Source organism: Phyllostomus discolor, chromosome 1 (assembly GCF_004126475.2).
Source record: "Phyllostomus discolor isolate MPI-MPIP mPhyDis1 chromosome 1, mPhyDis1.pri.v3, whole genome shotgun sequence".
Lineage (NCBI taxonomy): Eukaryota > Metazoa > Chordata > Mammalia > Chiroptera > Phyllostomidae > Phyllostomus > Phyllostomus discolor.
This window is the reverse complement of record NC_040903.2, coordinates 127,792,407-127,805,406: the sequence shown is the minus strand read 5'-3', so window position 1 is coordinate 127,805,406 and position 13,000 is coordinate 127,792,407. Positions and strand designations below refer to the sequence as shown.

Sequence of the window (13,000 nt, the reverse complement as noted above, 5' to 3'; positions counted from 1 at the left end):
TTAATTGCAAGTGTACTTTATTATAATATGCCAATGAACTAGTTTGCTATATTTTCTTTTGTCTTCATACGATCTCAAATAGGTCTAGGCCACATTATAAATCTAAACATGGGTGTGAGATTTCAGTGGAGAGAAGAAAACTTGTTAAAAATAATGCACACAAACACACAAAGTAAAAAGCCCTAAACAAAAATCCCAGTGACGGTCATAACAAAGGCTGCCAATTTAACTGTCTCTATTTATCCACCCTCATTCATCATCTAAGACCATTAATTCTACAGTTTTCTGCAGTATAAAAGGGGTCAAAGAAGCAGGAGCAAGAATGAATAAGAGAGTCAAAAGGCAAAGCAGCCAAGATTTACTTGAGAAAAGCAGTGGTTCATCATTTGATGCAATTGACACATCCCAGGAGCTGATACAGAATGCCTAGGAGACTGGGTATGTGGCTTAAACAGAAACTGGTTTTGGGGAGGTAACAGGAAAGAGGAGCATGAGGAACATAAAACGGGTCTAAATTTGTGAAGAGTCAGGATTTCAGCAGAATGTGGAAAGCTGAAATTTCAGAAAGGATAGACAATGTTTAAACAAGGGCAAAACCAGGACATGTGAGAGATTTGAGAGTTCCATACCCCCTAAATGATTCCCACTGCAGGAAGTAACCATTCATGTGTTTATTGGAGGTCATACCATTTTTCCCTATTACTGGTGCAAAATAATTCATCACCTCCCCAAAGCTTCTTTTCAAACCACCTTTATTTTTTTGTCACCAAGCAATCTTATTCTTTAGTAACCTGTAGACTCACTCCCACCTACCCCCATGGGAGTAAAAGTGGAGGAATTGCCCCTAGGCTGGCCCCAGTATCTCAGGATTAAATAAGTGGAGGGGCAGGCAGCCTCATAGAGAATAAAATTTCAAAGCCCATAGCTACCTTTCCAAGAATGGAAAATTTATTTCAGTGTTTGAGAATTCATATATGCCACATTACAATAAAAATTAAAGAATCTCACACTCTTCTCCATGCCTGTCCTACTGCCCAGATTCCAGACATTGCATCACTGTCATTGCTGGTTTTCTTAAATGGAGGCCCCTGGGCACTAATCACACAAGCAACTACATGGGCATTAAGCCTCACAACTTTTCCATTAAAATACATCTTTCTCTCTGGCAATGTTGGTGATATCAAGTAGTTCCAACTCAACCTTCTGAGGAAGGACCAGCAGAAAAAAAAGATAAAATAAAATGGACGGGGCGAGTGTCCCAACAGGCCAAAGTGAAAACTCCAGCCTTGGTCCAGAACATGGAGGGAACAAAGACCACTGGAAAGAGCCAGTTAGGAAAGACAGAAAAAAGGATCAAGACTCCAAATCTGCACCCAAGGCAAAGAAACCTGAAGAAAATCCAGCCTCCAAGTTCAGTGCTGCAAGCAAATATGCTGCTCTCACAGTTGATGATGAAGATGAAAATGAGGAAGAAGATTAAACCAAATAGACCTAAATACCCTGTGCTTTTGCTAGGGGATCATGAGTTGGAACATTTTAATTTAAGGTAAATAGTTATAAGCCTACTAAGTAATGCATATGCTAAAGCTTTTGTTTCCAAAACTACAGATAAGGCCCATCCTGGCTCCTGGGAGAAACAAACAACCTCCTGGGGCACTGACTGCTACAGATTACCACTAAGGGGAAAGTGGAGGCATATCGGCCTTTGTGTTCTAGGGAGACACAGATGACCACCCACTCCTGTGAATAGCTAACTGCTGAGGGTGACAAAACAGCAGTTTTTAATCTAATTTTCCCTGAATTTCAAAACCCCTAACCTCACTTTGTTCTCTGTTATAAAAGTCTGGCCTGGAAAGAAAATGCAAGATGTTCTGTTAGGGTATGAACCCACCATCTTCTCAGATTTCCAGCCATCTGAATAAAGCACCCATAAAGATTCAATCTCTGTCTCTGCTTATTGGGTTTGGCAAGTGACAGGCAGCACAAGCTCCAGTGTCTTTTCCAGTTTCATTTTCTCTGAGTTTCTTTCTACCTTGGAACATCAAGAGCAAATCAAACCTCTATCCAGACAAAACAAAACTCTTCATGTCCTGGACTTTAATCCTTTTGCCCATATTGCTATTATCTTCCTGCAGAATTGTTACTATGGTTGACAGTATTAAAGATATTACTTCCAAAATAATTCTGCTCTTAAATGGGAGCTTGTAGTACTAATTAAAAAAACTTTTTTGCCCAGGCTGGTATGGCTCAGTGGATTGAGTGCCAGCCTGTGAAGCAAAAGGTTGCTGTTTTAGTTCCCAGTCAGGGCACATTCCTGGGTTTTGAGCCAGGTGCCCAGTAGGGGATGCATGAGAGTCAACCATACATTGATGTTTCTTTTCCTCTCTCCTTCCCATCCCCTCTAAAAATAAATAAATAAAATCTTAGAAAATAAATTAAAAATAAAAGTTTTCATAAGATTTTTAATATTTTAATTTTGATACATTTCAAACACAGAGAAAATAGCAGAAACTAATGTTACATATACATATATGATTACTATTATAATTAAATATGCTTTATATTACTTTTAATTGAGTTTGTTTCTCCTTTTAGGAAAAAAAATCTTTCAGACATAGACAAAATTCCACATGTTATTTCTTCCTCTTTCTCATCCCCCAGAGTTAATCAGATTTCTGAAACTGATGAGTATCATTTCCATATTTCTTACAATTTTTATTGTGTATGTTTTTAAGTATATGTGCTGCTGAAGTGAACACTTAACTGTGTAAGTTTTAATAAGTAATATAAATAGCACATGCAGCATTGCTTTGCTTTGCTTCTTGAAATGTTACATAATGATGTGGAAGAGAGCATGGGGGGATAAACGGTAATGGGAAAAACACAATAAAATAAATTAAAAAATAAATAGTGGATTCAAGAAGCTATCTCACTTAAGATTTTATATATCACTGTCAAAGAAGTGAAACTTACCAGTGATATTCTAGCCATGCACAGCCCTTTTTGCTTTCATTATATATAAAACTACACTAAAATATGTATTTGGGGTTTGCGTTCAGGAAAAGATGTATGAACATGCTATCTGTGTGTTCTACTGAATACCAAGAACTCTCATAAGCAAATAGATGAGGCAGAATAGATGCAAAGACAAGAGTCCAAAATACAATCAAAGCTGTGGGGAGTTGAAACTCCCTAAATTTGGTGCAAGATATAAACTTACAAACTGAAGAAAGTTACTGAATTTCAAACAGTGTAAGGACTAAGGGGTCCACGACCAGACCATTTATATTGACACTGCTGAAAACTAAAAATAAAGAAAATTGTCTTAAAAACAGTCAGGAAAATAACAAACAATGAAGAAACAAAGTCTGTAGGAAATAGTAATTTGAGTGCAGATTTTTCAATAGAAACCATGGAAACCAGAAAATAGAGTCACAACAGTGTCTCTAATAAATTATGGACTGGAGTTAGTAATAGTATATCATTCTTAGTTCATTAATTGTGACAAATGTAGCATAATGAAAGATTTTAATCAGTAGGGAAGCTGGATGTATGTTATTTAGGAACTCTCTAAACCAACTTTACAACATTTCTTCATAAAAATATTCTAAAATAAAAAAATTACTTAAAAAACTTCAAGATTAAGCTCTTGATAGAATGAACAGAACAAAGCAAAGAATCAGTGAACTGGATGATAAAAGCATACAAATTAGCAAATGTGATCTAGATAAAAATAGACTGAGACCTAGACTATTGCATATGTTTTCAAAATAATACGCCCAGAGCCCCAGGAGTCAAGGAAAAAGAGGTTGAAACTAATAAAATTCCAGAAGTAATAATGGCTTATAACTTCCCAAATTTGAGGAAAATAAAAATCTGCAAACTGACTGATTCAAGGAGCTGAGAATAACAAAAACTGAATAAACCTAAAAAATTCCACACCAAGACACAATTGTCAAACTTTTGGAAGTTAAGGACAAGAAAAGTGAACTCGAAATAGTGAGTGCTTACCTAATTTGGAAACAAATGGAATGGCAATGAATTTCTTATTGGCAAATGTGGACACCAGAAGGAAGTGAAACGACATTTTTCAATTTTTGAGTGGCATTCTTAAATAATGGTAAACAGAGAATGTGTTGCCACTACACCTATCCTAAATGAATGGCTAAGGTACTACTCTAAATTAAATATTCAAGTTAAAAGAAGGAATCTTGGGACATCGAGAAGGAAGAACATAAAAATAACAAATATGTGGACAATACAATGTCATTTCCTTCTTAAGGTTTCAACTCAGTAGTTGAAAACTGGAACACGAAGGTAGTTCTAAATATATATAAAGTGAATGTTTAAGATAATTATTGAGCAAAATACATTCAAGGCAAGCAGTAAGATGGCATAATAAAGACAAGCACAGAAATCATTAAGCAGAAAACCAAAATGCGACAAAGAAAATCAATGAAACAAAAAGCTGTTTTTTTAAAAAAGAACAACTCAATAAAATTGACAAAACTCAAATATTGACAAAAAAGAGAGAAAACAAACTACTGGTATCAGGAATGACATAGGGGATATCACTAAAAACCTTACTGACATCAAAATAGTTATAATAAGGGAATACTAGGGACCACTTTACATTTGTAAACTTGAGCTTTCGGTAAAATGAACCAGTTCCTTAAAAAGCACAATCTGAGTGTCCCAGGTTCGATTCCCAGCCAGGGTACATGGCTGGGTTGCAGGCCATGACCCTCAGCAACCACACATTGATGTTTCTCTCTCTCTCTTTCTCCCTCCCTTCCCTCTCTAAAAATAATAAATAAAATCTTTAAATAAAAAAGAATGTCCTAAATGTTATTTTAAAAAAAGCACAATCTGCCACAACTCACCTAATATGAAATAATTTCAGTAGTCCTGTTAGTATAAAAATTAAATTTATTCACTTAAAACCCCCTCAAAAAAATCTCCAGACCTATAAGGTTTTATTGGCAAATTCTACCAAACTTATAAAGTAGAATGAGCATTGAATTTAGATGATATCTTCAAAAAACTAGAAGATATGATGCAACTCCTTTTCAACTCATTTTAGGAGACCAGGATTATCCTTATGCCAAAATTAGAAACATTGCACAAAAACTATAGACCAACATCTCTCATTAAATAGATGCAAAATTCTTTACAAAATATTATCAAATATAATTCAGCAATATATAAAAATAATGACATTCTGACCACATAGATTTTATTTTAGCAATGCTAGGTTGATTCATTATTTGAGAATAAATCATTGTAAAACACCATATTGACAGTCTAAATGAGAAAAATCACATCATCATATAAATTTATTATGAAAAATCATTTGACAAAATTGAACACCCACTTAGTTAGAAACTCTAAGCAAACTTAGAGGGAGAATTCTGATTTTCATAAAGCGCACACACTTTAGTAAGGTTTTAACCTTACAACAAGTGCCATACTTAAAAATTAGTGTTTTCACCCTGGAGATTGGGAACCAGCCAAGATTAACTGCTCTCAACATTCTTTTTCAGCATAGGACTACAATTTCTAACCAATAAAATAAGGCAAAAATAAATGAATGAATATATAAATGAGTGAATGAATGAATGATGTAAAGGATAAGCAGATTTAAGAAAAGAAGTGAAAACCGTATTTATTTAAAGAAAAAAATTTTATGGAGAAAATCACAAGAAATCTATAAAACAAAAAAAAATGATCAGAACTTTTAGAACTGAGCTCAGCATGGTCACAAAATATAAAATAAATGCATAAAAATTCTATATTTTTACAAATGAGTAGCAAACATGAGAATCATCAAAATTAAAATGTCACAATATCATTCATAATTGCTCTAAAATGAAATATTTAGATGTATGTTTAACAAAACATGTAAAGGACTAGCATACTAAAAACCATGAAATCCAAGTTAAAAAAATAAACAAATAAATCAGAACTTGTTAAAATAAAACATACAGTGTTCATGGATTTGAAGACTCGACAAAGTAAAGATGAAACTCGATCCAAACTGATATATAGACAGCACATCACTTCGACTCCTCTTGCTTTCTTTCCCTGGGACTTTTCTGTCAGTGCATGCCTCTTCAGAGTTACTCGGGTAGCACATAGATGCAACTCAGATACTCAAGGATTTCATACCCCAAGGAAAACATTCAAGTTTGGAGGGAGCAGTGGATTGAACAGATAGATAGAATGCTCCCACCTCCCACCCTTTAGGTAGAGGATAATGGCAGGCATTTGGACACATGTCAGGGGTTCCCAGCAGAATCAAGCACCCATTGCCCAGAGCAACAGTCCTGCTAACACACACTCAAACTGCCTTTTCCTCTTCCCCTGAATTTTCCAATAAACTACACATACATAAGTCCCTAGTGCATACTTTGCAATTTTAGTAACCTAATACAGAACAATACTGGGATCTTGAGAGCTTGCTTTCATTCTTGAAGAAAATCTTCAAAATATATAGTTCTTAACTGTATAATTCATGTAAGCATGTTCTTAACTGTAGGAAGTTCTGGCTCAACACAGAACCTCTCCACACTCAAGTGAGAAATGCCGAACACTTAGCTTTGATATGATCATATTCTTTTGAAACTGAGCTACATATAAAACTACTTCACTTTTTGTGGATAAGTTAGTCTGATAAGATAAAAAATATGATTATAATTTAATATGTGTACTGAAAATAAAAAATACTGTGGCTGCATGTACATGAACAACAGAATATGATTTATAAATCTTTAAAATCATAATCCCAAGATTATTAGTGAAGTGTCTAACTAATCTGGTAATTTTATATAAAAATATTTAAATTGACATTGACAATCCAATGTTTGGAATATTGTACAGGTACTTTTATTTTTCCCTAACCTTTTTTACAAAACATCCAAATAGGTATTATTCCCATTTCATAGATGATATACTGACCTCAAAAAATAACATAGTTTTCCTACAACTGGAAAATTGATGTTTGTTGCTGTTCTCATTTTAAGAAACTTTACACTCACTCAGCTATGCATGACCATACTAAGTAAACCTCTGTCTGAATTTCTGACTTGGCTTCCATTCCAAGTGGTCCAGGTCTCTTCCAGGGCTGACATATCTCTAAACCACAACACAGTAGTAGCATTTCCCTCCATTCATTTAGGGGTTTGTTCAGGAGCTATTCTCTCTCCTATAAGCAACAACTTCAGTTGTGAACACCCACTCTTTAAAATTCTCCATAGCTGTGTATTACTCAGTAAGTTTGAAACCTCAGTGTTGCCAATTTCAATATGATCCTCTTTGTATCTTGGGGAGCCATCAGTGTTTTGCATCTTAAGGGAGGTTAGTGTAACCACTCACTTCCTCTCCATGTGGGATGTTCGTTATAATGGACTAATTTCCTTCTCTTTTAAACTAGCCTTATTCAAAGATGGAATTATGAGGGCATGTGTAAATGCTTTTGTTAGTAAATCTTTGAAGAAATGAGCATTAAGAAACAACAAAATAACAAATAGACTTAAAAAGAATAAAACCTTGTAATTAGACTACCTGGAAACTCTAAGAAATGTCAGGTCCACTCTGATCCCAAAGGGAAATGACTTAGTGATTAATTAGGTACAGTTGTATATTTTATAGTTAAATATAACTACTGTATTTAAAATGTAAGTTGTATAACACCGTGGCTTAAGTCACCTAAGTGACTAACAGATTTCTAAAACAGTATCTTTTGACATTTGTATATGTTTATAACTAGAAGTCCAGTACTTTTTAAAGAAAAATTATTCTGATCTTAAAGATGGTGGGAACATTATTCAAGATGGGACTAAGCAGTAGGGGGTTGCAGTGATGGAAATGGATCAAGTGGACTCTACTCTGAATAGATCAACAACCAAAAGGTGAGGGTTCATAGCTAAAAGCAGGATGAGGGCCAGTGGATGAAAAATTATGAAGACGAAACATCAAGGGTAAAGGGTGATTCTAGCTAATACAGTGACAAGTTTCTTGCTGAAAGCAGGCTGGGATTTTTAGATATCACCTGTTGATAGTGAAGGGTGAGGAATTTGATTAGATATGAAGTATGATCACAATAGAAAGTAGCAACTCTGTCTAAACCCACAGGGTTCTTTGGAGTGAAAAAATAGACTTGAAAGTTCAAAGCTGGAAACCCAGTCAAGAAGATGGCTTATAGAAGTCTGACTAAAGTTTGGCCAAAGAACCAAGTTTGTCATAATTTACAGTATACATCCTGCTAAATTCTGTTAGCTATAATAGTATCATTATATTTGTTTTTTCTAAATTTAATTTGTTTTATTTTTTTTCTGTTTTTAAAAGTTAATTTTTATTGTATTTTTCCCATTACCATTTAGTTCCTTTATACACCTCTTTCCCCAGCAATTACCACACTGTTGTCCATGTCCATGAGTCCTTATTCTTTTTGCTCAATTCTTCCACCCATGAAGATCCACTTTCCCAGTAGCTGTCATGCTGCTCTCTCTCTGTGTTTGTCCCCATTTACCTTGTTTGTTCATTAGATTCCACATATGAGTGAAATCATATGGTATTTGTCTTTCTCTGACTGACTTATTTCACTTAGCATAATGTTTTCCAGGTTCATTCATACTGTTGCATCAGGAAAATTTTTCTTCTTTTTACAGCTGAGTAGAATTCCATTGTGTAAATGTCCCATAGTTGTTTTATCCATTTATCTATTGATGAATACTTGGACTGCTTCCATATTTGATGACTATAAATAATGTTGCAATGAACAGAGGATTCTTATGTTCTTTTGAATTAATGTTTTGGGTTCCTTTGGATACAGTCTCAGCAGTGGGATGACTGGGTTAAAGGCAGTTCCATATTTAATTATTTGAGGTATCTCCATACTGCTTTTCATAATGACTGCACCAGTCTGCATTCCCACCAACACTGCAAGAGAGTTCCCCTTTATCCACATCTTTGCCAGCACTTGTTGTTTGTTGATTTATTGATGATAGCCATTTAAGAAATGTGAGATGATATCTCATTGTGGTTTTAATTTGCATTGGTCTGATGATCAGTGACATTGAACATATTTTCATATGTCTATTGGCCATCTGTATGTCCCCTTTGAAGAAAGTATTTTGCCCATTTATAACTGGGTTGTTATTTTTTTTGGTGTTGAGTTTTGTAAGTGATTTATAAATTTTGGATATTAACTCCATGTCACAATGCATCAGTAAATATATTTTCCCAGTCTGTGGATTGTCTTTTTATTTATTTTGTTGATTTGATTTGTTGTGCAAAAACTTTTTTGGTTGATGTAGTCCCATTTGTGATGCTGAACCTAGCTTGTGCAGTCTGCGGCGTTATGGATGGGATAAGACTAATTCACATGGACTACCAAGTCCTGTGGAGGAAAAGGATGGCTCAGTCACTCATTCAAAAGGAGAGAGCCTTGGCCCTTGCCTTGACAAGCTTTTATTGCTTTCTGAGCACATTACATTGAGGATGGTCCTCATTTATTATGCACAGGTTCACTTTAGGTGGTTACCTTCTACAGAAAACAAAGGAGAACATGCCACTAATCACGTCACAGAAAAAGGATATTTGCAAAAGGAAAAATGGTTGGACTGGTTACACTCATCACTGGGAGGTTTCGCATAGATTTTAGGAAGTTACTTTAAAGAATGCAGTAAACATTTGCTGCCTTAATTCAGGGTGAGGAAGTTTCAGCAAAAAACAAGTCTCCAAGTGGCCTTGGTACACTGCAGGCCTGATTCCCCACGGGAGAACCTATCCATGGGTGTGGGCCCTGTGTACTGGACTTCATTTCCAACTGGTTTTTCTGAGTGGGAGCTGTGCCCATGCCACAGAAAAATAGTCTCCTATGCATTTTTTGTTTGTTTTCCTTGCCTGGGGAGATATATCTGATAAAATATATTATATTATCATTAGATTTGTGATATAGAATAACATTTATATCATCTTTTACATATATAGTTGTTTGACATACAAAATTACAGAGTAGGAAGGAAACTTAGGATAAAACTTAAGAATTTGTTAATTACATATTGTGAAAATTGGAGTGCAGGACTATGAAACAGGTAAGTTCAGACCATGAATTCTGGGCAGAAGTTAGTCTCTTGGTTTTAGTTTAATATTCTTTTTGTTATTGAATAGTGAAATATGATCCTACATTTTTAATGTTCAAGAGTTTTTCCTTTTTGACATAAGAATACTGTGTGTTCTTAAGTGAAATTCTTCAATAACTGTATCCAAATGGAATAATACTGGTTTCATTTATAATTTACCAGTTCCTTGAAGGCTAAATTTGGAAGCCTATTAACAATGTATTACAGTTAGGTAGTTCTAATTCCATGGATTCCCTAATTTGATTGTAGTAGTGTGAATCATTTCATTTTCAAGAGGTTCTTAGGTACACATGATTAATGTAAGCCAACATTTGACAAAGTTATACTCCATTTTCATAAAAAGATTCCACCAACATTGGATGCATGTATCTACAGAAAACTTCAGAGTGCCTCTGAAGTTTGGATGGTGATATCAATTCCAATGTCAGTTGGCCATTTTGAAGTAATGGTATGGAGGTTCATTTTGAATAATCACCATTGACTTAACATCTTCTACTTATGGCCAATAAAATGTAATGATATAATTGTGAATTAGCTTTTATTATAGATATTTCTATATATCTATATAAAATATAGAGAGATGGAAAAAGAGAAAGAAAAAAGAAAGAAAGAAAAGAAAGAAAAGAAAGAAAGGAAGAAGAAGAAAGAAGAAAAAAAGAAAGAAAGAAAAAGAAAGAGAAAGAAAATGGAGAAGAAAAGAAAGGTGGAGAGAGAGAGGAAGGGAGAATGGGAGGAAGGAAAGGAAGGAGGGAAGAGAGAAAAAAGGAGGAAAAGGAAGAGAGGAAAACAGTGAAAATCTATTGGCAGAGACAAGACAGCTACACAAATAAAAATTATATAAAGAATAAGAGAAATATAATGCTATTAAGTGAAACACTATTTTGGAAAAAAATATTAGCTGATTTCCTTCCATTGTATATTTTTTGCATTTGGTAATGCTATACTTATTATAAAGGAGACACAAAAGATTATGATCTCTCTTCCAGAAAGTGAAGTATAATGAAATGAGTAAGAATTAGAAAAGTAAATAATATGATAATTCAGAGGTTATATACAGACTTTGCTAATACTGTTGATAACTATTTTCTTTTATGAAATGCCTCATATATGTAAGGCATATCATATATATCATTCATAATGCTCAAAAGCATTCTTTTTCTTATGTATTTCTTTCCAACCACTTTATAAGGAGGTAATTAGTGTTCTTTTTCTTGTCTGCCATTCGTATTTCTTCTTTTGAGGAAAGAAAGAGATTAATGAGAATGAAAGTAATTTTGTTTGCACTTTACTATTAGATAATGTATGTTTGTTTGTAAAGGAAGGGTTCTGTACTTCAGTTCTTATTTCTTACCTTCATGTTTAATATCTTTATTTAGCAATTTCATTTATGCATTCATCCTCTTGTATACAGCAATCTCAACTTGATCTTGCCCTGTGAGTGAAGTCTTCAGTGCTGGTCACCAAGGATCTTTGTCCTTGTTGCCTTTTGTTTCAATGTCATAACTATAGACCGCGCCTCCCTGATACCACATTCTTGTGCATGTTCACAACACGGTGGATACCTTCTTGAGCAACACCTCTGAAAATTCCTTAATTTAAAAAACAAAAAAAGCTTTGATTTATGAAAAGTCTGACAATTTTTTTTCTTTACTTACTGCTTGAGCCTATTGAATGTCCTGTAAATGGTTGAAGTACTCAACTTCTTGGTTATTATAGTTGGGTTTAAGTATCCTAAAAAGGAACTGTACAATGAATGAAGGGCCAGAGAAGAGGCAACTGATTAACTGAATGTAACTAATTTGTACTAATAGCTTAAGTTTACTTCAAATCTAGTATGTTTTAGTTACTGTACTATCTCTCCTTTATTTAATTATTAGAAATGCATTATAAGTTAAATTTTCATACCTATTATATTTTCATGGAAAAAGGAACTGATGCACAGATAAATGAACTTCCATAAACTCACACAATTTGTCACTTGTGGCACATAGATTGTAAGTTGAATCTTTCTGACTCTGGAGTTTATATTCTTACCAATGTGCTTTCTACTCCCCTATGTGAAAAAATACAATATTACCATTTTCTTTGTTCTAGCAGGTGAATCCTCTCTAAAGAAGATAACTGTGTGTTTTGTAAAATTTTCATGATGACCTCTTAGTTTTGTTTTCACAAAAAGAGCAGGGGAAAATGTGAAATAAAATCTTAGTGATTATTTTCAAAGCTACTGTAAAAGAAAAGTCAGAAAACAAAAGCTAAAGTTATACTAAGGAAAAGGCTGAGACAAGGAATTGAGTGGAAATTAATTATTTCCCAGGTTCCTTCATTTTTCCCGAGAATCTAGAAACCTATGTTTTATAGATTATAGACTTTATTTTATAATTCTTAACTGATTTACACATTTATAAGATGTATTTTAACTTTTTTCTGACTTTTAAGAGCTAACAGAGTCTTACCTATCAATATACATAGTAAGTTATTTTGAAACAGTTAAAAATGTTTCAAAATAAGACTGATGAAGCATGGGAGCCCTTAGCACCATGTGCTAAAACAGACAACAGACTTCTGAATTCTATTTATATTCATAATAAATTAAAACAAAAACTCAATATAATTTTTTGTTTAAAAAATCTTTAGGTGACAGTTGCTATTAGTAGTAGGATTTTACTAACAAGTATATACTAAGACTTAGATTGTGTTTTAGTTAGGAACAATAAGCAGCAACCAGGGATGCAGGAAAACTAAGAGCACAACCTATGTTTCTAACTATTGATTTACACTTACATGTCTTTTACTGATGTGAAGACAAAAGATCATAACTATTGGCACTATTAATATTTGAGCACTGAGTCCATGAA

At 34.0% G+C, this 13,000-nt stretch overlaps 1 long non-coding RNA gene across 1 annotated transcript; it reads right to left on the bottom strand.

Moving 5' to 3' along the window:
* Window positions 1-367: 367 nt before the first annotated feature.
* LOC118501275 lies at window positions 368-11,033 on the bottom strand. The gene is made up of 4 exons (XR_004903897.1): window positions 11,023-11,033; window positions 7,232-7,238; window positions 5,555-5,559; window positions 368-750 (listed from the first exon to the last, which is right to left on the bottom strand). It is a non-coding gene; the product is annotated as an uncharacterized LOC118501275 (long non-coding RNA).
* Between the last annotated feature and the right edge of the window lie 1,967 nt (window positions 11,034-13,000).